Consider the following 27,717-nt stretch of genomic DNA (forward strand, 5'->3'; position numbering starts at 1 on the left):
AGTGAATGGAATACCAAAATGCACATCTGCAGGTGTGATTAACAACTGGAAGTATATTGCGTGTGTGTGTGTGTTTGTGTGTGTGTGTGTGTGTGTGTGTGTGTGTGTGTGTGTGTGTGCGTGTGCGTGTGCGTGTGCGTGTGTGTGTGTGTGTGTGTGTGTGTGTGTGTGTGTGTGTGAGAGAGTCATTGTGTGTGTGAGAAATTTGCAAGACGAGACTTGAGTTTGTCCACTGGGAATTCATTAGATCACTGGATTTTTGTCGCTTGCTCATTGATTGCTGAAGGGGAAGGACTGAAACTTGTCTGGCCATTTTTCAAACTTATTGCTCAGTCCACACATCATCATGTCATATTGAGAGGGATGGGACACTTATATGTTTTTAATTAAAGATTACAAGCACATATTTAAAACAAACAACAACACATATAATATGCATGGATAAATAATTTAATAAAACGTTCCATAATTTATGAAGTGTTATTTTTTTTCAATGAGACTTAATAAACACAATAATGTGGTAATACTTTACAAAATTGTTTTATTCAACATATTTAGTTAATGCATTATTTTAAATAGTCTTTCTTTCGCAGTATTTTTACAGCATAGGTTAATTTTTCAATTTTAATTGTGTTTTGTACAGCATCTATTATCTAATGTTAGTAATAAGTAGTAACTAATAAGTAATATGTAGTAAGTAATTTATACAATTTAAAGTGACATGTTAATGTATTGACTGTTGTATTAGTACATTTATAAATAACATTTACAGCATTTATTAACACAGGTTAATACTGCATATTGTTTTATGCTATTCAATTTAACTAATTCATTAACTAATGTAAACTTATTGAATCTTATAGTGTCGCCAACAATGTATTGCATGATGATCTAAAAATGCAAACTGGGTTCTGTTTACAGTAAGATTCAGGATTAGGAGATAGAAAATATGGTTACTTACTTCAGTATAAAAACAAAAGTTTTTTGTTGTGTGTGTGTATGTGCGTGTGTGTATGTGCCCCTCAGCCACGAAACCTAGTTTTGCTCCTCCATCGAGGTTACGTACTTCCCCGTACTGCACTGTGATCTTGCCCTCTGTCTCACTCACTAATGGGCTCACATTGCTGCAGTAATGCCAATTAAAAATTGAGCACAAAGTTTTCCGAAGAGTCTGAAGCTGCCTGAAATAGAGCCAGCAAGCCGAATCAACAACGCTGATGAAAGGAACACTATGCTCACGCGCTGTGAAGACGCAGTCTCTGTCCTTGCATCTTCATTATGTTGGAATGCAAAATATTAAATTGTCATTTAATCTTAATGACTTAATGTATGAACAGAGTACTAGGAGAAGAGCCAATTATAGTCAGGATACAATTCTTTACTGAAAATAAAATATTAGTATTTTATGCTGATGCCTTCCTTTGGCTTTGTGATTCAAAACTTTCCCTGCTTCCGAATATGCCTACTTCCATACTATATGCGAACAACAATATGTGAGATAAGTAGTATGACCGAGTTCATACTATTCATAAAACAGTAGGCGAAAAGTACCCAGATGAACTACTACTTCTGGCAAGTGCACATCCGATAGACATTTTACTGTCCCATGAGGTCCAATTGTGAATGGCAGTAAAGCGACTCAACTGACGCTGTAGGTCACATGACAGTGACAACATGGCAGATGAAGTACGTCTGAATTCCATTCATACTACATACATTCATACTAGGGCTGCATGATTAATCATAATTTAATTGTAATCTTATCGCAATTTTGAAATCGCAAAGGCTGCGATTATTTTTAATGTGCAGCTTGTCATTGATTTACGGCTCTGTAAACGCTGCTCTGTGAGTTTGAGTCACTTATAATGTGCATTTGAAAAAGGAACACGCGTCAAACATCTTTCCAAACATGAGAAGCATTTATGAACCTCTTGTCCAACAAAAGACAACATTTAATAACATGCTTTTACTCCAAACTCTCTTCATAACGACAGTTGAGCATCCTCCTGAGAGATGATGTGGCTTCTTATAGGGATTTCCAGGAATGATGTGTGCTATCTTACTTCTGCGGCGGGACATATTTCTGCGTGAGAGCGCCCTCTGGCGTTCAGAGGGAGCATCATTTACTACAGATAAGCCGTGCTGTACTTACAAGCTGCGCATAAAATAATTGCAGCCTTAGCCAAACCGCGTGCGGTTTCATTGCGATTAATTGTGCAGCCCTAATTCATACTATCATAACATCGTTTTTTAGCGGTCGCTAAGTAAACAAAAAAAAAGTAAAAAAAAAAAATGTAGTGCCAACTTTACAGTATGCGATTTTGGGAAACAGTGTATGTTTCTGACCTACAAGCAGTATGACACAGCCAACAGTCTGACCCCATTATAAGTGAACCAAACACATATTCCAGTTCAGCTCCTGCGGTCAGCCGCATCTACTTTACTAGTTCTGTTTTCTGTCACAGAAGTCATCCACCTGACGGGAATCCTATTTAGCCTTTGTCGCTCCCGAACAGTCTCTATGTTGTTTTCTTTATTTTGAGAAAGAAATATATATAAATATATTACACAGACAACAAAAAAAAAAATCCACATTCTAAACAGTACAGTAAAACAAATCTGTCTGCTTTTCAGTAAATGAAATGAAGCCTAACATGACAGGACAATGTATTACAGCATAACAATTGTTTTGATAAGCGTCAGGCATGCACATGTTCTGTTCTACAACCTGTATCCACAAGTCTGTCTGTGATATGGGATGTAATTCCAACATAGATTAAAGGGTCCCTTGTGCCACCTAGGTGTCAGTACACCGTGATGCTGAAAAGCATTGCTTCTCATCCTTTCATACATCTATTTGAATAAATCTAGCAGCAGACCGGGGTGATGTAGTCCCATCATCCTTGCTCAGCCTTACAGAGCAGATCTCTTTATAAGAGACACATAACCTGGCAGCAGGTGCACAATAACCTCCTTATGCTTAAGACTTATTGGGATTCAGAGGAGGATGCAACCTTGGAATAAAATAGAAGGGAGTATCCTAGAGAAGCAGTGACTCAGAGAAATGCTAAAGGGCAAATGTCCCAGCTGCCTCAAGGGGAGACACAGCCAAGCTGATTGTCCGTTTCCAACCTCAGTGGAGGAGGAGCTTCGCATACACATTATTAAGACATCCTTCAGTCCGTGAGGAGGTTTTATTATTGATGGAGAGAGGAAGACCTTGGGAGATGTGTGTGTGTGTGTGTGTGTGTGTGTGTGTGTGTGCTTTTGTTTATATTACATTGTGGGAACCAAATGTCCCCACAAGGATAGTAAAACCTGAAATCACCTCCATTGTGGGGACCAGCCAGCGGTCCCCATGAGGGGAATGGGTTAATAAACATACTAAATTATATTTTTTCGAAAATGTAAAAATGCAGAATGTCTCCTGTGATGGGTAGGTTTAGGGATAGGGGCAGTGTAAGGGGATAGAATATACAGTTTGTACAGTATAAAAACCATTACGCCTATGGAATGTCCTCACAAGGGTAGCAAAACACCCTTGTGTGTGTGTGTGTGTGTGAGTGTGTGTGTGTGTGTGCGTGCGTGCGAGTGTGTGTGTGTGCGTGCGTGCGAGTGTGTGTGTGTGTGTGTGTTATACGATGTTGACTTTTTTACCATCAGTCTGTGCAAACAAACATGAAAATAGCTTGGAATGGTCAATATTAGACAGCACTTAAGAATAGGAGTCCTTTTATGCTCATCAAAGGCAGCATTTATGTGATCAAAAATACAGTAAAACAGTAATATTGTGAAATATCATTGAAATTCAAAACAACGTTCTATTTTAAAGACCCGCTGTGGTGAAAATCAAGTTTGTAATGTTGTTTATATGTCTATGTGGTGTTTTTAATATGCTTTAAGACAAATCATGTGCAAACTCATGTCAACACCATTGCTGAGTATTTTCTCCTTAAAAGTAGGGATGTACTGATACCAATTTTCCCAGAAGTAGTCAGATACCGATACTTTCATGGTACTTGCCAATAACGATACCAATACCTGTAATTTCACTGCATATGTATTATTATTTTTTTTACTGGTGAGTCATCCACCATTGTCCTTAAATGCAGCTAACTAGCAAATTGCTACTGTTGTCCGTACGTTCTCAAAAATACTTAATTGTTGCCTGTTACAAAAGTTAATATGTAAGAGACATGATCTAAAAGTTACCAGTTTGTGTATAAGTCGGACATTGTCAACATACCACATTTATTTTTTGCATTAGTGGTCTGATGTTTCAAATAGTTAAACAATAACAAAATAATAGTAGAAATGAGTAAAGTACAGACCATAATTCAGGAAATCAAATGAAACATGAGTTTAGGAGGTGATTGGAAAGAGGCTCATATAAGAAGACTGGTGCTGGGATGGAGAGAGTCGGCCAGATAAACACTGAAAGGGTGGAGTTTCAGAGGAGACAGAGAGTCAAGGACAGAAGAGGGGCTTAAGAGGACAGTCACAGTAAGAGTAGATGGCTGGGCTGTGTGTGTGTGTGTGTGTGTGGCTTCTACTGCAGAAAGCTCAATGATGGCCTGTGCTGCATTGGAAATGAAGAGCTGATTTTCTCCTACAGCTCCATGACCGAAAGCAGCAATCACTCAAAGGAATCATGACCTTGAATGTGTCAAACTGCCAGCATATTCCTACAAACCTTGGTTTGATTTGTTCATCAGTATGTGGCTTGATTAACAAATCCCCACACTTGTCTTCATGAACAAGAAGTCTGTTAATTTGTACTGAAATTTAGTCCAGCTCTCTCTTGTCTGTCTGCTTTGCAAAGCAACTCTGAATCATAAAATTTGCTTTTTAGGATACCACAAGCAAGTTAGATGTTAAAACTTCAGACATGAGAAATCAAAACCAACAGCTTTTTAGTATCAAGACATAAATAACTTTTCCTACAAACCAACTTGATGAATCCCGAGTCAGGAATGGGGTGGAGTGTCTGTGGCCTCTTGAATAGGAGTGACAATTATAGTGACAATTGTTTTAGCACAAGTGCAGGTGAAAGACATTCCCATAGTCCGAGTTTAACATACGGTCAGGCCAGATGTGACATGCTGCAGCTGCCGTGAGTTTTGAGAGCACCACAACAAGGCCATATGTCCTTGCAGAATTGCAGAGGATTTAACTTATATTTGCTTTGTGTTATGAATTTGCAGTCTGACCAATTTCAGTATAAAATCAAGGGAGTGTATAAAGTGTTTTGTCCCAAATCCTAAAATATTACATTGAAAAATACATTTACAATTATTGCATTAAACATCAGGCACAACACTATGTTGGAAGCATGAAGAGCCGTTGAAACCAAATTTAAACCTTACACTTAACATTTGTAGCACATAATCATCACAGAGAGCAACTTTAAAAGGTTGTTTGATAGAAAACCCATTACACAGCACGTGGAAGAGGAGGGAATTGCTGAGAGAGGCTAAGGTGGTTTTTAAACCCATGATATTCCAGAATACACTGTGAGAAAACATACATTCCAGGTGGTGTGATCAAAGCTAACCTTGGCAGAGATTGTTCTACAATAATGTATGCCAAAAAAAGAACTTAAGTTAAGGCAAAAATACAACAAACAACAATAAATAAAAATGTTCTGATCCTTGTAATCCTGCTATTTTATTGTCGATGCCAGAGTCTAACCAGCTCATTTATTTTTGGCATGATGAGATAGAGAGAGAATAAAATAACACAATGTGAGACGTGAAACGGAGCTGAGCACATTTATTCACATTTATTGATGTGAATCAAGAGTGAAATGCCCTTTATTGGATGGCTTTCATGTAATCCAATAATTGGTTGCGTCAGAAGTCATTGTTAACTGCTGTAAAACTGCTATTAAACTGACTGAATGTGAAATAGAAACTGTGAAATCATCTGAAAACTGAGGACCTTTTTTATTATACAGTATCTGTGAAACTTTTTTATTTAATGAGTGTTTTATTTAAGCAGACAGACCACTTAATACAATATTCTTTATAAAAAGTTTACCACATTATAAAGTTAATACACATGATTATAATCAGACAGAACAGGAAACTGAACACAGGCATATCATTAAGTAAATAATAATTAAGTGTTTAATAAGTCTCTTATGCTTACTAAAGCTGCATTTAATAAAACAATACAGTAAAAACTGTATTATGTCATTTAAAATGTAATATATTCCTGTGATGACATCTGAATTTTCAGCAGCCATTACTCCAGTCTTCAATGTCTTGATTCTTTAGAAATCACCCATATGCATATGAATGTCTTTACTGACACTTTTACATGCTGAATAAAACCATTAATTTCTTTAAAAAAAAAAGTACTATAAAATAATTAAATCAAATCTTACTGAACCCAAACCTTTGATCGGTTGTGTGTTGAATTTTTTTATATATATAAAACGTCTCGGGTTACGACTGTAACCCTTGTTCCCTGAGAAAGGGAACGAGAACTGCGTCGAACGACACTTTGGGGGAAGCCCCTCAGCGTAGCGCCTCTGAAGCATGAATGAAAACTAAGCCAATCCTGATTGGTGTTGCGAAATGACGTAATGTGTGACGACACAAGCGGAAGCTACAAAGGGATGCCGGCACACAACCAGAGTTAACTTCTGTGATGAAGCAAGTGCTCCAGGCAGGGGAGGCGTGGCGACGTGACGCAGTTCTCGTTCCCTTTCTCAGGGAACAAGGGTTACAGTCGTAACCCGAGACGTTCCCTTTCGAGGGAACTCGAACTGCGTCGAACGACACTTTGGGGGAACGAGTACCCACTATGCCACAACGAGCCCTGCCTGTCCCAGTGTGAAGCTGCGCACAGGCACACTTAGGACGAGAGCACAAGGGTGCCAGGTGTAGATGGAATGTCCAGGCTATAAAACCGAATGAAGGTGTGAGGGGTGGCCCATCCTGCTGCATCGCAGACTTCCTGGATCGGGGCCCCTGAAAGGAGGGCTCTAGAAGACGCCATGGCTCTGGTCGAATGAGCCCTCACGGCCCCTTCTTGGGCGACCCGAAACACACTAGCAACTGGTCTGACTTCCGCCACGAAGAGGACCTCTGAAGATATAATTTAAGTGCTCTGACAGGGCAGAGCAGATGAAGTCTCTCCTCATCCGCCGTCACGTGAGGTGGGGGATGAAAAGCCTGCAGAACCGTAGGCCGTGCCACATTAGATGGCACCTTAGGCAAATAGCCCGGCCTAGGATGAAGGATAGCTTTAATGTCGCCTGGAGCAAACTCCAGGCACCCATTGGAAATAGAGAGCGCCTGAAGATCTCCTACCCTCCTCAGAGAAGTAATAGCCAACAAAAAAAACACCTTTAGGGAAAGGTTCTTGGCCTCAGCCGACTCCAGAGGCTCGAAGGGGGCCTCGGCCAGCCCTTCGAGAACCACCGCCAGGTCCCAAGTGGGAACCCTGGTACGAGCCGCAGGTCTCATCCTCCAAGCCCCACGGAGGAAACGTACGACCAACTGATGTCTCCCCAGAGGCCCATCACCCAGAGGAGCGTGGAAAGCCGCAATGGCAGCCACGTACACCTTGAGTGTGGACGGGGTAAGACCAGCTGAGAAGCGATCTTGGAGGAACTCCAGTACTGAAGCCATTGGGCAGTTAACTGGGTCCACCTCACGCTCTCTACACCAAGTGGTGAAAACATTCCACTTTAGGCCGTACAATTTCCTCGTGGAGGGAGCTCTAGAGCTGAGTATGGTCTCCACTACTCCTGCTGACAGGCCGGCCTCTCGGTACTGTGCCCCCTCAGGGGCCAGACCCACAGTTTCCATAACTCCGGCCGAGGGTGAAATATTGTGCCCTCTGCCTGCGTCAGCAGATCCCTCCTGATGGGAATCTCCCATGGAGGGCCTTCCAGGAGCGATATTATGTCGGAGAACCATACTCGGGCCGGCCACAACGGGGCTACCAACAGTAGACTGATCCCGTCGCGACGGACCCTCTCTAGAACTCCCGGGAGCAGAGCGATCGGGGGAAATGCGTACAGACGCAGCCTCGGCCACGTCTGCACCATGGCATCCAACCCCAGCGGGGCTGGATAAGTGAGGGAAAACCACAGTGGACAGTGGGTCGTCTCTCGAGACGCAAATAGGTCCACTTCCACTGGGCCGAACCTCTGACATATTGACTCCACCACATCGGGGTGGAGTCTCCATTCCCCGGGCCTCAGCCCCTGCCTCGACAGGATGTCTGCTCCCTGATTTTGATTCCCCGGGATGTATGTTGCTCTGAGAGACAACAGTTTCCCTTGGGACCACAGGAGGATCTGGTGCGCCAGTCTGCATAGAGGGCGAGACCTCAGACCCCCTTGATGGTTTATATAGGCCACTGCTGACATATTGTCTGACCTCACAAGGACATGATGACCCCTGAGGTCCGGCAGGAAGCTCCTCAGAGCCCGGGACACCGCCAACATTTCCAGGCAATTTATGTGCCAGGAGGAATGATGGTCCTGCCATAGGCCTGTCATAAAGCGGCCGTCCATGACCGCGCCCCAACCCCTGAGGGAGGCGTCTGTCGAAACGGTTTTCCGGCGACATGACGCTCCCAACACAGGACCTTGGGACAGAAACCAAGCATTTTTCCACATAGATAGGGAACGAAGGCATCTGCGCGTAACCCTGATCATGCGGAATGGGTTCCCCTTCGGGGAGAACCCCTTGGTTTTCAACCACCACTGCAGGGCCCTCATGTGCAGCAGGCCAAATGGAATGATGATGGATGCTGCTGCCATGAGACCCAACACTCTCTGAAAGTGTTTGACAGTGATGGCTTGGCCTAGCTTTATCCTGTTCACTGTGGCCAGGATGGACTCAATCCGTGCAGGAGACAATTGTGCCCGCATCGTGACCGAGTCCCACACCACTCCCAGGAACGTGGTTCTCTGGGCTGGTGCCAACACGCTCTTTTTTGTGTTGAGTCTCAACCCCAGGCTCTGGATGTAGGCAAGGACGACATCTCGATGCCGAACTGCCAGCTCTTGTGACTGGGCCAGAATTAGCCAGTCGTCTATATAGTTGAGCACCCTGATGCCCTGGAGCCTCAGTGGTGCTAGAGCTGCATCCATGCATTTGGTAAATGTGCGAGGGGAGAGAGCTAGGCCGAACGGAAGAACCCGATATTGGTATGCTTCGCCCCCGAAAGCAAACCTCAGGAACTTCCTGTGAGATGGGAGGATGGAAACGTGGAAGTATGCGTCCTTCAGATCTATCGTGACAAACCAATCCTCGGATTGAATTTGGTTCACAATGATGGGAATGGTGAGCATCTTGAACCTGAACCTCCTCAGAGACCGGTTCAAGATCCTGAGATCTATTATTGGACGCAACCCCCCATCCTTCTTGGGAACTATGAAGTAGCGGCTGTAAAACCCGGACTCCCTGTCTGGCGGAGGAATACGTTCTATAGCCTCCTTTACCAACAGGGAGTTTACTTCTTGTTCCAATACCCGACCCTGCTCTGGGTCGACTACAGTCCAGACCACCCCGTTGAATCTTGGTGGGCGGTAACCGAACTGCAGTCTGTACCCCTTTTGAATGGTGCGCAGGGCCCAAGGAGAAATATTCGTGAGATTTTTCCACGCATCGAAATATTTTACCAAGGGAACCAGCCTCTCGAGGCTGGCTTCGGGTATCGATCGGGATTCGTTCTCGACCCCCTGAAGCGGATCTCCGGCAGGGTTCGACCGAAAACGATTCTCGATGGGTGAACGCGACTGCTGCCTGGCCGCAGGCCTGAGGGGCGGACAGAGCAGCATGCGTTCGCTGGAAACCGATGCGTCCCGAAGCGCTCTCAACGGCGGGAAGTCGACATCGATTTCCTGCGGGCTCCGTGGAGGAGGCGACCTCGATCGCTCCGCCACGGGTGGGGCCGCCCGCAGAGAACCTAGGCTGGCTAGGATCTCTTTGACGAAGCCTTTTTAGCCTGCAGGACGGCCCTCAGGTCGCCCTGCTTCTGTTGAGGCTTCGCCTGAGAGTGCCGTCTATGCCCCCAAGCTCCTTGAGGGGGGGGGCTCTAGACGAGACACTCTGCTTTTGCGCCTGTCTATAGGTGGAGGTGCTGGTGGATGGCTGCGGCTGCCCGCTGGGGGCAGACTTCTTAGATTTGGAGCGGCGAGGGAGGTATTGTTTGAAGGCTGCAGACTGTTTCTTCGCCTCCTGAAACCTGTCGACGACCGTACTGACAGCGTCGCCGAACAGGCCAGAAGACGAAATCGGGGCATCAAGGAGGAAAGCCCTGTCTTTTTCCTTGATGCCTGATAAATTCAACCATAGATGTCTCTCCGAGACCACCATTGCTGCCATGGAACGGCCGATGGCGCGGGCCGTTTCCTTGGTGACTCGGAGAGACAAGTCTGCAGCCTTCCTCAACTCCGCAATATCATCCGGAGTTGGACCCTCGCCCTCATCAATATCTTTAAGAAGGTCGGCCTGGTACGCTTGAAGTACTGCCATGGTGTGCAGACTAGCGCCAGCCCGACCCGCAGCCATATAAGCCCTGCCCACTAAGGATGATGTGTCCCGACAAGGTTTAGTGGGCAGCACCGGGGTTTTTAGGGATGATGCAGATTCGGGGGATAAATAAGTAGCCAGTGGCTGTTCCACCGAAGGCATCATCCCATAACCGTTCTCTCGCGCCCCCAGGATGTTACTATAATTTAAAATAGGTGGGTTGGACTCGCGAGCAGAGTGTGGTCTGTTCCACGATTTACACAACTCATTGTGTAAATCGGGAAAGAACGGTAAACCCCGGTAATGAGGTTGTTCTCTGTGCTGCAGGAAACGCTCGTCCAACTTGCTTTTAACCAACGTTTCCTGCCTTTCATGTGGCCAATCTAGATTTAAACGGGCCACTGCACGAGAAACAACCTCCACCAGCTCCTCATATGCGGGGACATGGGGTGGCGAGTCATCCCCGAAATCCCCGCCCTCGATGCTGAGCACGTCTACTTCCTCGGAAGCAGACAGCTCGAGCAACGGGTTCTCCACTCGTGCGGAAGAAGCCGCGGGGCGGGCTTCCGCGCGAGGCGGGAGAACATCGGAACTGGCAGAGGAATCCTGAGAACGTGCCTCGGCAGTCTCAGGATCCCCTGTCAGATCCATCTGCGAGCCCCATGAAGAGCGTTGCCGCGCCGCCTCAGCGGACGCGGGTCCCGCACCACGGGGCTCGCGAGCCTGGCCATCTTCATCAAAAATAGCCAGGCGGGAGCGCAGCACACGGATTGATAGAGACTCACAATCCTCGCAAGCAGCCCCCTCGAGAGCTGCCTGCGCGTGCTGCACTCCCAAACAATGCACGCACATTCGGTGTGTGTCCCTACCCGTGATATAACGAGGGCAGGGATGCACACACCGTCTGTAACTTGCACTCGCCATCATACACTTTTTATATATGTTTTGCTTGTGAACAGACAATACAACACCAAATAAGACACACAGAGACAGAGAGCGCTTGCTGAAGAACAGAAAGCTAACTCTGGTTGTGTGCCGGCATCCCTTTGTAGCTTCCGCTTGTGTCGTCACACATTACGTCATTTCGCAACACCAATCAGGATTGGCTTAGTTTTCATTCATGCTTCAGAGGCGCTACGCTGAGGGGCTTCCCCCAAAGTGTCGTTCGACGCAGTTCGAGTTCCCTCGAAAGGGAACAAACCCTGCTAGTTGGACCTCAGAATGGAACACAATGCAGGGGGCTTGTTACATTTAAGAAACACATTACAACTGACAAAAATAAGTAATTGTTTGTATATTTTTAATTATGTTAAAGTATATAAATTGGAGTATAGGAGATTAGGTTGAAATGATGTAGGGAGTTAGACTTCGGGTTGGTAACAGTTCACAACTGTTGGTACTTTGCAAATCTGTAACCACATACAAAATATAGGATTGGCAGTTTTAGTTTAAGAATATTATGCATATCTGCTGACCACTAATATTAGTAGTGTGATGGTCTATAGCTGTTATCGCCCTGGTTCATTGGGACTGAGGTAGTAAAATATGATTCCTTGCATTACTGTATATTGAATGCATTTCATAGATGGTTGTATCTAAAGAGGCTTACATTGCATTGAAAATCAGATGATGCATATTCCTCTTTAATTTTTGATCTACCCAGACTCCCAGCATGAAGTTGCAACTAAGCAACTAGTATGATGTTATGATTCCCATGCTGCAATATATATATATATCGAACTCTAGAAAAAGAGCACTCTGAGTCAAGCTATAGGATGACCTTTACTATTTATTTGTAATCAATCCAGTATCATGCTGATAGTCCATTCTGTCAGTGTTTGCTCAATAGCAATAGAGGGATGGAGATCATTTGTTTATCCAGCAGAAGGTCTGTTCACAATGACAAATGAAAGAAACAAGTGCCTGTTACAGGGGGCAGTTTTTCAGCCGGTGTACCATTTGTCCCTTCTGCATTCTAGATGTCAGGTTCCCCGAGGACCCAGACAACTTCCAGAATTATAGACACAAACACGGCAACCTCTGAGATATGTCCGTTTATAAAGCATATCGTACAATCCAAAATGTGGAAAATTTCATTTGCTGCTGTTCATAGTTTTAAGTAGTATTTGTAATGTTCTTTGGAAAAGTAATCAGATTTCTTCTGTGAAAACATAACGTATTCCAAAACACCTTTTTAATTTGAACAATGTGGTAGAGTTTAACGGTTTGATTTACAGCTTTTGAATCATTATTATTTTTCTCTTATTAATTTATGATCAAGGGTTCTAATGGTCTAAACTAAACAGTTTCCATTCCTGTATTAATAAACTTGACAGTTAAGTAAACTTTTACTTTGAACAAGAGCTTGTCCATCAAAAATAAATCATTAGCCAGAGACACACAAGATAGCGTTAAATCAGAGACAGATTCAGAAAAAAACTAGAACGATGTTCTGCTCAAAATATATTACACCTGATATGGTCTATCTAAAATGAGATTGAACTTAAAATGCAGGCCTTCCCTGAAAACAGAATCCACTATGACCAGATATTGACCTTTAAAAATGAAAGCCCAGGGCCAATCTTGAGAGGAGGCTGTGATTCAGATTCAACCATTTGAAGAGCAGTGAGCGAATAATGATGACTATGACATTCAGACCCGCATGGGATTCATTGTGAAGGACATGACTGAAAAAAAAAAAAAATACTGCAGGGATGATAAGGACTGGTCACAGAAAATGGCCAACAGCAACTTCTGCTCCTACAGACTGTTCATGTCTTTGCCCTCTGTCTCGAATTCACCCTGAATTACAAGGCCAAAGAAACACTGTTTTTGAAATGGTGCTGTGAGAGTTTAACAGGTGAATAATTGATAATTAGACTTTCTCTGTACAGAGTGAGGCACATTGAAAATTACATACGTGATAGAAAATTTGCCCGAAGATGAAGTGGCACTTTGTTGCAATGAAGTTTTACTGCCAAAATAATTGCCAGTAAGAGGCGAATCACATATGTTTGTTGCTGTTTATAATCGCTAGTCCTAACCTTGTGATTAACCCATTAATGAAGCATTAGGAGAGATTTATTTTTTTAATGACTTGTTGGAAACGGAATAACAAACTGACAAACATATTATGGTGAGACCTTTGAATGACTAATGTTAAAATATATTTTCTCTTATTTACTTAATACTCTCATTATTTGGTCTTTTTTAAACTTTCCTCATAATTGTTTGCTCTTAAAGTGCTGATGTGAGGGCTGTAATTGTTTCTGCTGTAATTTTGCTGTCTGAATTCAAATCTGTAAGGATTTTCATAGTCATACTTTTTCTTCTTCAGCAGGGCAGCACAAGGATTAATTTATTTTCTACTCTGTTCACAATGAGGGCAGAAATGTAATTATGTATTCATATTTATTTATTTATTTAATTAATTTATTATGTATTCAAAATGACAATTATTCATTCATGTTTGTCAACCACAATGCCCATCTCCTCAGAATAATTAATAAATGCATAAATACACAGCAGTTGGCATTAAATAGTGGCTAATTTGGTTAAATAATCTGAGTGGCATGATGTGCTATTGGAAATGAACGGTTGGTGACACACTTTTTTTACACACTTGGAATTGGACTCGCAGCTTTTGTCACACTCATCTAGTGCAATATCCTTTTCATTGTGAGAAAAAGGGTAAATATAAAAGTTTAAGATGTTCCAGTGAGTGAAGATCTAGGCCATGTCGGTGCAGAAGGACTCTGCACTTGACCTGTGAGAGTCAAATTGAGGGAGGACACCATGAATGAAAAATGTTGGTCAGTTGCACTGTTTTCTTGGCCTGATTAACTAGTTGCCCTAGCTATAAACACGTCTTGAGACTCTTGAATCAGCGAATAATTGGGTCACTTTCATATCAGCTTTCTGAAGAATTTTATTATACAATTTGTTGCAGTTTGTTTGATTTGTTCTGTTAAATTTGGTGTTACGCACATGATGTATGATCAGACAAATGGGGAAATGTCTATTTTGAGTTACTAGCAGATAAAGCATCGTAGACACATAACTCTATGCCACTCCAGCAGGAAACTGGACTATACCATTTTGTTCCGGAAAGAGCGTCCACCTTTTATTGCAACCGTGTAGGTGTTCTTTTGTGTTTAATTTTGAATCAGTGGTTATATTTATGTCTTTATAAATATGTTATTAATTTAGGTTAAATTTCCATTGCGACGACAGTTTAGGTATTAATGTATGTTTCTACCAGAAAGACTCGGGAGATAAATTGATATAACAGCGTATATTTATTAACAGCCCAGCAAGCATGAATTTATAAAGTTCTTTGGCGTAGGCCCCGTCCTTAGAGAGCAATGCGAGGGTAGCGGAATCTGCATATCCTGCCTGAAGACGAAGGCAGGGGCGCAGCCGACCCCCCCTGGAGGTTAAGGAAGGGACCATCCTGGTGGTGGTGGGGAGGATGAAGGGGAAGGTGCCATCTGGGTGGTGGTTGGGGAGGATGGAGGTACTTGGCAGCGTCAGCATCTGCGAACTCAGACGAATGTAAGTACCGATCTTTTATACTGTGAGTGTTAGCACATGATTGGTTAGGAGAGAAGTAATACGTGGCACGCTGATTGAGTCTTCCTGGCAGAACCTACGCTGAAGCTGTCATTTCTACCAGAAAGACTCGGGAGATAAATTGATATAACAGCGTATATTTATTAACAGCCCAGCAAGCATGAATTTATAAAGTTCTTTGGCGTAGGCCCCGTCCTTAGAGAGCAATGCGAGGGTAGCGGAATCTGCATATCCTGCCTGAAGACGAAGGCAGGGGCGCAGCCGACCCCCAAAGATAGGTGGAGGAATAATTCCACCGGGACGGAGCCCACCCCCAAAGAACTGAAAGTAAGTATACCCACCGGTCGAGCATCCTGCAGTTCCTGAAACGAGAAAGAAAAATTAGAAAAATAACGTGACAAAAGCAATATAGTGGGTATATACAATATATATAATTTTTTTTTATTTTTATTTTATTTTTTTTTTTTATGCATGGTTATGATGCCTATAGACACGGCCGCGATGGATCATTAGAATGTGATGGCTGCACGTGAACATGGTGAAACAGACAACGTAGAGACGAGGTCCGATAGACCACACATAGAAGCCATAATAGCGCAAGGTCGAGATGACCACATAAAGACGAGGCCGCGATGGACCACTTGACCACGATGGGCCGCACATAGAAGCCGATGAGGCGCCAGGTCATGCTTGACCACATAAACACAAGGTCATGCTTGACCACAGGCCATGATAGACCACATAAACACAAGGTCATGCTTGACCACAGGCCGGCTTCGACCACACGTAGCAAGGCCGCGATGGACCAACATACCTCGCGGGCACACGCAGACAAGCCACATTGGCCACACGGCCATGATAGACCACATATAAGCAGGGCCACGATGGCCACGAGACCACGATGGGTCACACACAGGACAGGCCGCGATAGACCACACGGCCATTGGACCACATAAAACCAAGGCCGCGATGGACCACAAGGCCATGATAGACCACATATAAGCAGGGCCACAATGGCCACGAGACCACGATGGGTCACACACAGGACAGGCCGCGATAGACCACACGGCCATTGGACCACATAAAACCAAGGCCGCGATGGACCACAAGGCCATGATGGCCGCATGAGGGACAAGGCCACGGTAGGCCACACGGCCATGGTAGACCACAGAGACGAGACCGCTTAGGAGCCACAACGGCCGCTAATGCCACATGAATACGAACCTATAAGACGAGGCTACTAAGCCACACAAAACAGCGGCCGCGATGGGCCGCACATAGGACAAGGCCACTAAGGCCACACGTAGACGGCTAAACAGACACGACCGTTAGGCCACATGAAACCAAGACCTCTATAGGTCACTAGACCACGATGGGCCTTGGAGGACAAGGCCACGGTAGGCCACACGGCCATGGGAGACCACAGACACGAGACCGCTTAGGAGCCACAACGGCCGCTAATGCCACACAGAGACGAAGCCTATAAGACGAGGCAACTAAGCCACATGAAACCGAGGCCGCGATGGACCACAGACCCGATGGGCCACACATAGGACAAGGCCACGATAGGCCACACGGCCATGATAGACCACACAGAACAGAGGGCCGCGATGGACCAGACCACGAATGGCCACACACAGGACAGGGCAGCAATGAGCTACGAGCCGCTAAGGGCCACACATAGACGGGCTAAACATAGACACGGCCATAAAGCCACATGAAACCACGACCTCTAGAGATCACTAGACCACAATGGCCTTACGGGACAAGGCCACGGTAGGCCACACGGCCATGGGAGACCACAGAGACGAGACCGCTTAGGAGCCACAACGGCCGCTAATGCCACACAAAAGACAAGTTTCACGAGACAAGGCCGCTAGGCCACACGAACCAGGCCGCGATGGACCATGAGGACAAGGCCACGATAGGCCACACAGACCATGGCCGAGAAGGATCACACAAAGACGAGAGACAGGCTGAACAGCCACACAGAACGGAGTTGCAACACATAGAGACAGACATGATGTGGCTTATCAGATGATGTGAATTAGGCTGCTGCTCGGTAAGTGAGTAATATACAACCGAGACACCACCACCAGTATTTGCATTAGGATTTACCTGGATCGTTACTGGAGAGCTTGCTGAGCTTCAAGAAATTTTTTTGAATCGGTTCTTATAAGATTCAAAAGCAGAGGAAGACCATCTTCCCTTGATCTTAATGGCTGATGTAGAAACTCCTCGTTCAGCTGCTGTAGTGGCTGCCCCGAATCTGGAGGAATGGCCAGTATAGAGAAAAGGGTAGATGGCAGCTTTTGAAGACAGACACTAAATGAGCCCTGAACCAGGCTTTAGATAGAGGTGCTTCATTAGGTTGAATAACAGGGGGAGTGATCTGAGAACTTGGGCAGATTTTAATCATAGATGAAGGAACAGAATTTATTGCTAATTTTGGAAATTGTTAATGTGATAACAGAACTTGAATTCTAGAGTACATTCAGCAAAGTTACAACACTCGAAGGTCAACCATGGAAGATTTTCATTTAACGAGATTGCTTTAAGGACTACGACAAACGCAGAGCGGCATTCCTCCTGGGTTTGTGGCATCACAAACCCTAAAATTACATAAATCCAGTCCCCAGAATATGATTTATAGATATCGAAACAGAATGAGCAAAACGATGACTAGAAGATAACTACGTATAAGCTGCATAATCATGAACTAACCATCCTGAAGTGAGGTCTCATGTTTACACTTCTTGGGTCTCTCCATCTTTGACTGACTTGGATTTGAACAAGCTAAAAGTTTTGAAATTTGTCTATTAGGGGTAAGCGAAGCTGTAGTACGAGCTGTTGAAACTCCGCCCCCTGTGCTGGGAGCAGTAGCCTGACTGCATCCGAGGGATAGACAAAAACTGTATGCTTCACTCACCCTCAATGACAATTCCAGCATCAATATGAAAATATCTGTGGGGCTTTCTGAGCCAAAACCCCTCGTACGCACCCTGGGGACACCGGAGACCTACCACACTCGGATTTTGTAATTGTAGACGAGGAAGGAACAACCGGCCATGATCAGGATGGGAAACAAGAGGAATCTGAAAAGATAAGCGAAACATTATAACAAAAACTGCAGAGTCTGAGCTTGAAGGTGTTGGGAGCCGCGCCTTCAGTGAAATATGGTCTAGCTGGATTGACTTAATTTACATGATCTCTGTTAGATGAGGGCAGGGTGATGGATCCGGGTTGCTGAAGGGTGAAGCCATCTGAAGCCTGAAGACTAAAGCTTGAAAGCGCATAGATATGGCATTGCAGTGGCCAGGAATGAGCGCAACCTTAATCATGAAATTAGAGACTACTGATTGCCAGATAAACATCCAGAAATAGAATGAACACCTGACGAGATCTGCCTTAGTGACGCAACAGAGCTTCGTTACTTAGCACATACAAGTTTTACCACCACTTCGACCCAGAAGGACGTTAGCAGCCGCTATAGGATAATTCTGTGAACGTGGATGAACGAAGCCTGAGTAGGCTTGGTAATATGACTGACCTTAGCTGTTCCGAATGCCCAAATCTGAGATTGGACATGCACCCTTCGTCTAGCTGAATCGGGTCGCTTAATTCGCCACTGAGTGGGCCAGTGTTAACAGACAAGATAGATGCCCTGCTTAGAATAGAGATACTCTTAGTGAATTTACGATGACCGAGCAGAGAAGCATGTACTAGTGGTGTCGACAATAATCGATTCGGTGATGCATCGCAATGCGGGGCATGCACGATTTAGCATCGATGCGGCGAAGTGCCATAATCGATTATGTCACCGTTTATTTTCTGGCCTTGGGTTGGACAATAAAGTTGTGAAGTTTCAATTACTTCCGGGGCCATAACAACAACAACAATCAAGATGGCTGAGGCGGAAGGAGATGACCGCGATAGACGGGTAATTAAAATCGCACTCAAAGCTTGTAAAGCGGACATCTGGGCACATTTAGGATTCTACGAAGATAATGGGAAACGAGACAAAACTTACGCGATGTGTAAAACCTGCCACACTAAAATCAAGCGCGTTGGCAATACGACAACAACAAAAGTAGGCTGTTATTATTGCACTATTTAATTTCAAATGGTTCCAAAGCAGAGAAGAGAAACATTTCCCGTTTAAAGCACTGAAAGCAGTGATTTATGTTTTCTTTTTCAGGTTTGAAAATGCCATATCCAATGCCCTGTACCATCCAATATGATTTTGTTTAATGACATTTATGTCAAAGATACAGGAGAGTGATAATACACATATAGCAGCCTATAAAATCTGTTGTTCAATATATGACTGCTTGTTTTACCTCGTGACAGAATTTTGATGCATCGCGAAGCATCGTAGAATCGAATTGAATCGTTACCTGGTGAATCGTAATCGAATTGTGAGGGCAGTGCCAATGCACGCCCCTAGCATATACTAGAATACAATTATTATTTTTATTATTATTATTATTATTATTATTTTTTTTTATTTATTTATTTATTTATTTTTTTTTTTATATAGCACTAAATCTTAATCTTATAATCTTAGTACGATACTTACCTGAAGTAAGGTATCGGTATACCGATAAGATACTACCTCGATACACTTGATATTGTGTTGTTGACTTGAGCGTAGAATACATTTTTCAGCTGCGCAGCATATACCAGACATTACTCTTGAGTTGCTCTTGTAGGAATTAAGTTTTATCCACGGCCGGAAGATGCTGGCCATAACAACCAAGTGAGTCCCTTGGATAGGAAAAATATATTAACATTTAAATCATGCAGATGAGTAAAACATAATGTCACTTGAGTCTCTTGACTGTGGTTTGTTCTGGTGATTGGTTTGAATAAAATAATCTAACATATAGCTGTTAGTTCTACGGTGTTAAGCACGTTGACCTTGACCTGAGCATCCTAATAATGCTTTCTTTGTAAATTCGTATCAATTACATAAAATATTTCTATGACACGTGCTATCAGTGGATTAAAGTAGTCACCAGGAAAACTTGTTAAAACGATTGTACCATATCTGATATTGAAGAACTTAATTTTTTTTTTTTTTTTTTTTTTTGAATTAAAGATTTGAATAAAATAAATAAAAATAGTATAACACATTTGTTAGAGAATTTCCGGCACTTGTAAATGTATAAAATACTGTCTTGTATAATATACTCTACTATACGCATACCTACATAGACATATTTACTACTGCACATGCTTAAATATAGTGACCAACTGTTCTCTTAAGCTCAGCTTTTTTTTTTTTTTTTTTTTTTCCTTTATAGATATGGTGGTCATGTATTAACGTGAAAATTAAATAGCCGGACGTCTCTGTAAATGCCAAAGCTGATGAATTAAGAGAAGGCATAACGAGTTGAATTGGGTACTGCTCCTTTAAGTGGAACGCACTCTCTGGTGAGTGGGCAGCCGGTATGAGACGAGAGCGCGAGCTTTGAATATAGCATAAGTGTAAGCCGGTAAATATTTTTGTTACTCTTATGCTGGTTTATTTCTATTCAGTTATCGTGAAGTATGTGCGAACTGCCCATGTGTGCGTGGGATCGACGATGCTGAAAATACATTACCACCGCGCTGCCTGTGGGATATTAGTTACGTGGATCTTACTTACACATGCTGCAACCATTCAGCGAGCTATCCAGCCCTACTGTAAAGCGTTACAGTATGTTGCGTTGAAGACTGCAATCTGTATCCGCAGTTTAGGAAAACTGCCACGTCACCACAGTCACGAATGAACTTCACCTCTGGTGAAGGAAGCAGCTGAGTAGCCAAATTAATATACTCACCTGAATGAAGTTTAAATGTTTGATCGTGAGTAAAAGTTAACGTGGCTGCTGGAACCGCAAACGTGAGAACCAACTGAAAGCGTTGAAAGTGAAATTTGAATTTGAACTAAAAACCATGTTAGAGGATCGTCTCTCATGAGAGGAGTTTCCTGCACGCGTGTCCCGCACTCGCGCGCCGTCGAAGTTTGTAAAACCAACGATATGATTTAATGTTGGGAATGATTGGAATCGAGACGCGGGTGAGTACTTGGCAGCGTCAGCATCTGCGAACTCAGACGAATGTAAGTACCGATCTTTTATACTGTGAGTGTTAGCACATGATTGGTTAGGAGAGAAGTAATACGTGGCACGCTGATTGAGTCTTCCTGGCAGAACCTACGCTGAAGCTGTCATTTCAGTTCGTTTAGTGGTTATGCATTTATGTTTTTATTAATATTTCTTATTATTTTTATAACTGTGGTTATAACACACACACACACACACACACACACACACACACACACACACACACACACACACACACACACACACACACACACACACACACACACACACACACACACACACACACATTTTTTTGGGGTATTGTTTCTCCGAGGCAGGATTGATGTTTTGTTTAGAGCTATAAGGGTCAGGTTTACTGAACGGCAAATTAGCATGAAAGTTCAAATCCAATAAAAGCACTGATGTGAGTGGAAAGTTCTGTGCATGATCGACTGACGACTTCCAAATTAAAGAACACAGACACAGCCGCATCATTTCCATAATGACCGACGCAATCTACCAAGAGCAGCACAAATTAGTGTCTGGTTTAGACATGCTTTTTTGGGGCGGTTAATAATGGTGCAAATCAGGGACGTGCACAGGGGGGTTGCTCAGGTTGCCCGGGCAACTGCCCAAATGCCCTTTTCGACTCACGTTGCCCTTCCGAGAAAGAGAAAAAAAAATAAAAAAATTGTTCGATGGATGCAGAATTTCACGTGGACATAGATTTTAAAAAAAATAATACAAATTAAAAAATCGCAAAGCCTCATTCACTTCCATTCGGGCACCGAAAGTGAAAGTCAGTTGGGGACAAACTCTGTTTACGTGGCTGCAGCGCTGCACGTGACCGGCACCTGAGCTGCATGTCATGAATGAGCGTGGGCGCTCCCTAGAAGGAGATTGTCGCGGTTGTCGGTGTGAGGCGTTTCAGCGTTGTCGGAAAAGGTGAGTTTGTGATATATAACAAACGAATGATCATCATTCATCATCATCAAGTTTTATGAAATTAATTAAAATCTTCATAAATCCAATAAAGACCATATCATCCTGCGTTTGCCACGTTTAGCCTAAATAATCAGAGTCAGACAGATAGCTTGCAGACAAGCAGCCTAGCTAGTCTACTATTTTTTTGCATAGGCGTAATTGTATGGGGGGACAGGGGGACACGTCCCCCCCAATATTCAAAGAAGGACAATTTGTCCCCCCCAATATTTGATCATACTGTATAATTGATTATGCGGGCAATATCGATGTCCGAAAATATAAAATCCCGGCCGGTCTATTTCCCAAATCCATTCGACTGGCCTTACTTACAGATTTCGCGCTCCTAACTCTTCTTCTGTTTGGTTTCTCCTAACTCACTGACGGTGCACGAGGTTCTAAAGGTATAGGGAAAACATGACATGGATTTCAGGAGAAATAGGTTTTTGTTCATGTAGCCTACTATACATTAACAAAAACCTATTTCTCCTGAAATCCATGTCATGTTTTCCCATTACCTTTAGTAGCTCGTGCACCGTCAGTGAGTTAGGAAAAAAAAAAACAGAAGAAGAGCTAGGAGCGCGAAATCTGAAAGACATTTGGCACATATATCTAAATGGTAAATATCATGTATTTGGCTGACATAATCCCTTAGATAACGATGAATTTCACTAGAATTTCGAATTGTAGAATTTGTGAATTTCGACTGTAATACTACACACATACAGCTTGTATGAATGGGAGGGACTATTGACAAGCTATAGCCGACAGCTAGCTAACGTAACTGTACGTTTTTTCTCTCTCGATACCATCGTATCAATTGATTTTGATTAATATGCGCGATAGGGATATTGATGTAACGTTAGGGATTTTCATGACTCAAGTCATGTTTTTCTGTTATTATTAGTAGTAGTTAAGGTGATTGAGTGGCGTATTTCAGTGTTTTACTTTGTGTATATATTTTAATAAAGACCCTGTTATTCTCAGTCCCTCATATAGCCTGTGAGTTATTTTTTTTCTTGGGGGGGGGGGGGGGGGGGGGGAGAATGTGCCCTTTTTTCATGTCAGAGCAACTGCCCCTCAAAATTCCTGTGCACGTCCCTGGTGCAAATACTAGCAAATTGACTAGTGCAAACCTGATCCATAAATACCAAAAAAAGGGCTTGCACTGGAGAAAGCTGTTAGTAAATCTGGCCCATAGTGTCTTTTTGCCAGTGTTTAGGAGTTTTCATTTGAGACATTTTATTGTCCTATACAATTGACTGCTATAAACCTGTAAATCCGTGGTTCGAAGGGCATTTCAGATGAACAGACTGGATAACAAGCATTTGTGGTAAGTCTAACTGGCTATACTCCAGTTCTCACACATCCACGGCTGTTTTGATTTCCATCTCGTGAGAGAAAGCAAGTAGCAAGAAGCAGAAAAGAGAGCTACTGTACTTACTCAGTGCAGTTAATTGGGGTCTAAATGGGAGGGTAACACTTTCTATGAAGTCCATGCTTATAATGAATTATAGCTCAATTTATACTTATTTATAAGTATTACTATTCTATAAAGATATTGATAAAAAAAACTCAATAAGACCTATACTGCATTAGAAGAAGAGTTATAGTTATTGAACATTATAGTTACTTATAAGTCATCCATTTGCTTTTTCAATGCGCATCCTCATAATCCATTAGGCTATACATACACAAGCGGCAACCTCCTTGTCCCTCTCTTGAAACCAACACGGAAGTGAATTAAACGGCAATTCATCGACTGGTCGCTTGAGGCTGGCTGCAGAAGTGAGTCAAATCTGTATCTCCCCCATGTTAAAATGCCCAACTTTACAGCAGAAAAAACCCTGTTTACAGCCGGGTTTTCCTCTGTGAACATGCACTAATGAATGTCTGACAATTTCGTTGCTTTTTGGAGTTTTCAGATTTAAAAACGTCTATATATAAAGGCAACACTCGTTCTGCTGTACCGTTGCTCTGGAACAGATTATAACATGCTTATGAAATCCTGCAGGTGTCGGTGCTTTCTCCGTCCATGCAATAAATGCACATCCTTGAATGAGCGCGGATTTGTAGTGCATTTACTTGAACTTCATAGGTAATATATCTATGTTTTGACCCATTTGAGATGCGGCCAAAATCAGAATTTAAAATGGACTGAATAATAAAGCTCTCTACGAACTTGACGATGCTTCAAAAATGCTCTTCAGAAACCTACGGGTGAGGTTACGGACACTACGTCCATATTTTTTTACAGTCTATGGTATTAATTAGTCAGTTGTATGGTTCCAATGTATTTATGAAGATGCAGCCATTGCTATAATGTAATTATAGTTACAGTGACTTTTTAATAATTCAGATTTATTTCTGTCAAATAAGTGAATATATTGTTATTAATAGCCATGTTGTGATCTTATAAATACTTATTGTGAGTGCTAATACAGTTACTAACCTCTATAAATGCATCATTGATGGCTTTCAGAAAAGTGAAGACAGGATGCAATTTTCCTAAAACATGTGCTTATTATATATTTTAAGTTGTTTATTTTAAATGTAAATAATGAACAAAAAATTACGCTATAAAATAATGAAATAAAACAAAAAACAAATCATTAATATAAACAGTAAATCTTTTCCCCTTTTTTAATGTAACATATTAGCAAAACACAGCAACAATATTTTTTTAACTCTGGTGCTTTTCAGTCACAAATTGAATGCATGATTCGAAGTGGTCATAAAAAAAATTGTGCTCTTCGGTCAAAAATGACCGACCATAGGAAATTAATTCACAAATTCTCTAGAAATCGGCCACGATGCAGAAAAAAAGTGCTCATTATTTGAGAATTTCTAAAAAATACATTAATATCCACAACTTAAAAGTAAGTAATTTTGTCCAAAAACTAGAGAATTTACAAGCCTCTCCATAGAGAGCTATTCATCTAGTGCAACACCATAAAATTACATGTTCTATTTTATTTTCTCTCAACAGATGGGACTAATCTGACTGGATTTCAAAGGCATTGTCTCTAAATTAATCTGAATTGTTGTTGTTTTTTAATTAGATTTTTTATTATTATTATTATTTTCAATGGCAAAAATTAACCATAATTATTGGATAAATATTAATAAGTACCACCAAAGCCTCTCAAAATACAAAATATCATTGTGCTACACCCAAATGAGGAGTACCAGAGGGTTAAAGTATAATTTTAAATTGCTATAAGCAATACCAAGCATATGGCTGAGGAGATTACCATTCATGACCTCTAATGCAAACATTAGCCATTAAAGACATAATTGATAACTACAGTAATTGGTACAGCAAACAAGTGTCTCTGGAACTATTTTATATGTGTTCATTTATAAATCAGAGTATAATAGATTATGACCATTGAAAAAGCAAATCCATGACTTATAATTATGAAAAATAATATAAATGTCATTGACTTTCCTTATAATGCAGTATAGGTCTGAATGAGTCTAAATAGATTTATAGTAATACTTATAAATAAGTATAAACGGGGCTATAATTAATTATAAGCATGCACTTCACAGAAAGTGTTGCCAATATTTTTTTTCTGCTTGAAAATAATTGTCACATAAAATGGTTTTAAAATGTTTTGAAATATTTTTACACATTTTCTAATAATGTTCAATTTAATCATTCATACTGAAACTATTTTTTTAAATTGCCGTTTATAACCAGAGATGCATTACTTATGCATTAAAATACAACAATATTGTTTGTGATCTGCTCTGAAGACATGAATCAAAAGCTGTGATGTGGGTTTTATTTCGCAGCTACTCTGAGCGGTGTGCAATTTGACACCATGGACAGCATAAGAGTTCGGTACGGATGCCGCATGTCTGTCCGAGCACAAGCACGCACCTCAGAAGGAAGTAAGAGGGAGAGAACGGTGTCGAGACACGGGACTCTAATTAGTGAGTGTGGAGAAAGCAGAGCAGAGAGGCTGAGGCCTGACAGCACGTATAGGCCCCCTGTTTTTAATGGCCATCATTTGCCTGACAGCCAGTCACTCTTTCACTCTTGTTCTCTCACCATTTCAGGTGAAAATAAAAATCTTTCTCCATCCCTCTTTTCTCCCAGTCGTGCCTTGTCTGTGGGTTTCTGTATTTAGATTCCTTAGTTTTTGCACTTAATTCAGTGCTGTGAAAAAGTAAGTACACACCTTGGAAAGTACTATTTTTTTATTTAAGATACTGCATTGTCATTTTAACAATACTAATGATAGATAAAGGCCATTGGTGGCCGTACAACAAATGGTAGGTTGTACGTGCAAGAAACTCATGCAGTATCAAAGTTAAATAAATTCTGCAGATAGTGTGATATTGTATTTCTTCCAAAGGGGTGAAAAAAAAAGCTTCTAAATGTAGGTATTAGTATTGGTTCTCTGTACCAATTTCGGTTCTTTAGCAAACACTTTAATTAAAATTTTCTTTTTTTTTATTTAGGTTTATTTCTAAAATTACCAAAATGAGTCAATACATCATCATTCCTTCTTAGACATGTTTTTGTTTATTTGTTTATTTATTTGGATCCCCATTAGCTTCCACAATGTGGTTGCTAGTCTTCCTGGGGCCCAGGATGAGGTACTCCTCATTTGGGTGTAGCACAATGATATTTTGTATTTTGAGAGGCTTTGGTGGTACTTACCCTGATTCATGGTAAGCCTATTAGAAGTGTTTATATTTTAGATGGGATGGTTTTCATGGTAAATTGCCTACATACGTCACTCGCCCGTCTTGTCATATCCATAAACAGAGAAAAGTTGCTCCGTTGAAGTGGGTTGTTCATAGGTTAGTTGTCACAACTAGTGAGAAAGGTTGACATGGAGCACTTTAAACCTCAAACCTCCGGAACAGAGGAGAGTCTGTTGAAATAATTGGATTCAACACGTCAATTGATTCACGTGAAATACCTGTAAATACATTACACCATTTATTTATTAAGATTTATCCTGAAAGGAGCTTTGTCTTTGCCATGAGAGGAGCATCTGAGACTGACTTAACCCTCTGGAGTCTAAGGTGTTTTTGGGGTCCTTGAGATGTTTTGACATGACCTGATATTTGTATTTTTTTCAGTTGCTTATAAACATATTAATGGTAAAGGTAATTACACTCTATTTAGCACGGACATGGCTATCATAATATGTGAGCAACATGTATGTACATGTTTGCATTTTTGAGAGAATATTATTTATGCGTGGTTATTCAAAAAACTCAAACTTAAATGTTCTGATATAAGACCACAAACAACCAACTTCACATATTTCCACAATACTTTTGACTAATGGATCTTGTTGGCTAGAGTATTTACATCAAAATGATCTGAAAATCATCCGGGCTAATCGTTCACATTAAACAATAGATTGATTTAAATTTTGTAAGACACTTTTTGTTTGGAAAGGCAATATGCAGGGGGGCGTGAATGATCCAACAAGGTCATGAATAATGTCCTCATTCACACCTGGAGACAAAGAAGACCTGCTAATGCTGCATCCTAATGAGCCTTAGGTGTCACTGAACCACACAGAATGCAAAGACAACACACACAC

The 27,717-nt window shown here is 42.1% G+C and overlaps 1 protein-coding gene across 3 annotated transcripts in view; it reads left to right on the top strand.

The window, feature by feature from the left end:
- The window catches only part of LOC307002052 (uncharacterized protein), a 157,265-nt gene that overhangs the window by 98,080 nt on the left and 31,468 nt on the right, over nucleotides 1-27,717 (top strand). The window contains exon 5 of one of the 3 annotated variants that reach the window (XR_013798412.1): nucleotides 25,943-26,168. The exons of the other annotated variants lie outside the window; for them this stretch is intronic. The gene's annotated coding sequence lies outside the window, so the exon portion shown is untranslated. Of the gene's footprint in view, nucleotides 1-25,942; nucleotides 26,169-27,717 lie in introns of those variants that run through there. 3 annotated transcript variants of the gene reach the window in all.

This window comes from Phoxinus phoxinus (genome assembly GCF_949152265.1).
Source record: "Phoxinus phoxinus genome assembly, chromosome: 7".
In the NCBI taxonomy this organism is placed as follows: Eukaryota; Metazoa; Chordata; class Actinopteri; order Cypriniformes; family Leuciscidae; genus Phoxinus; species Phoxinus phoxinus.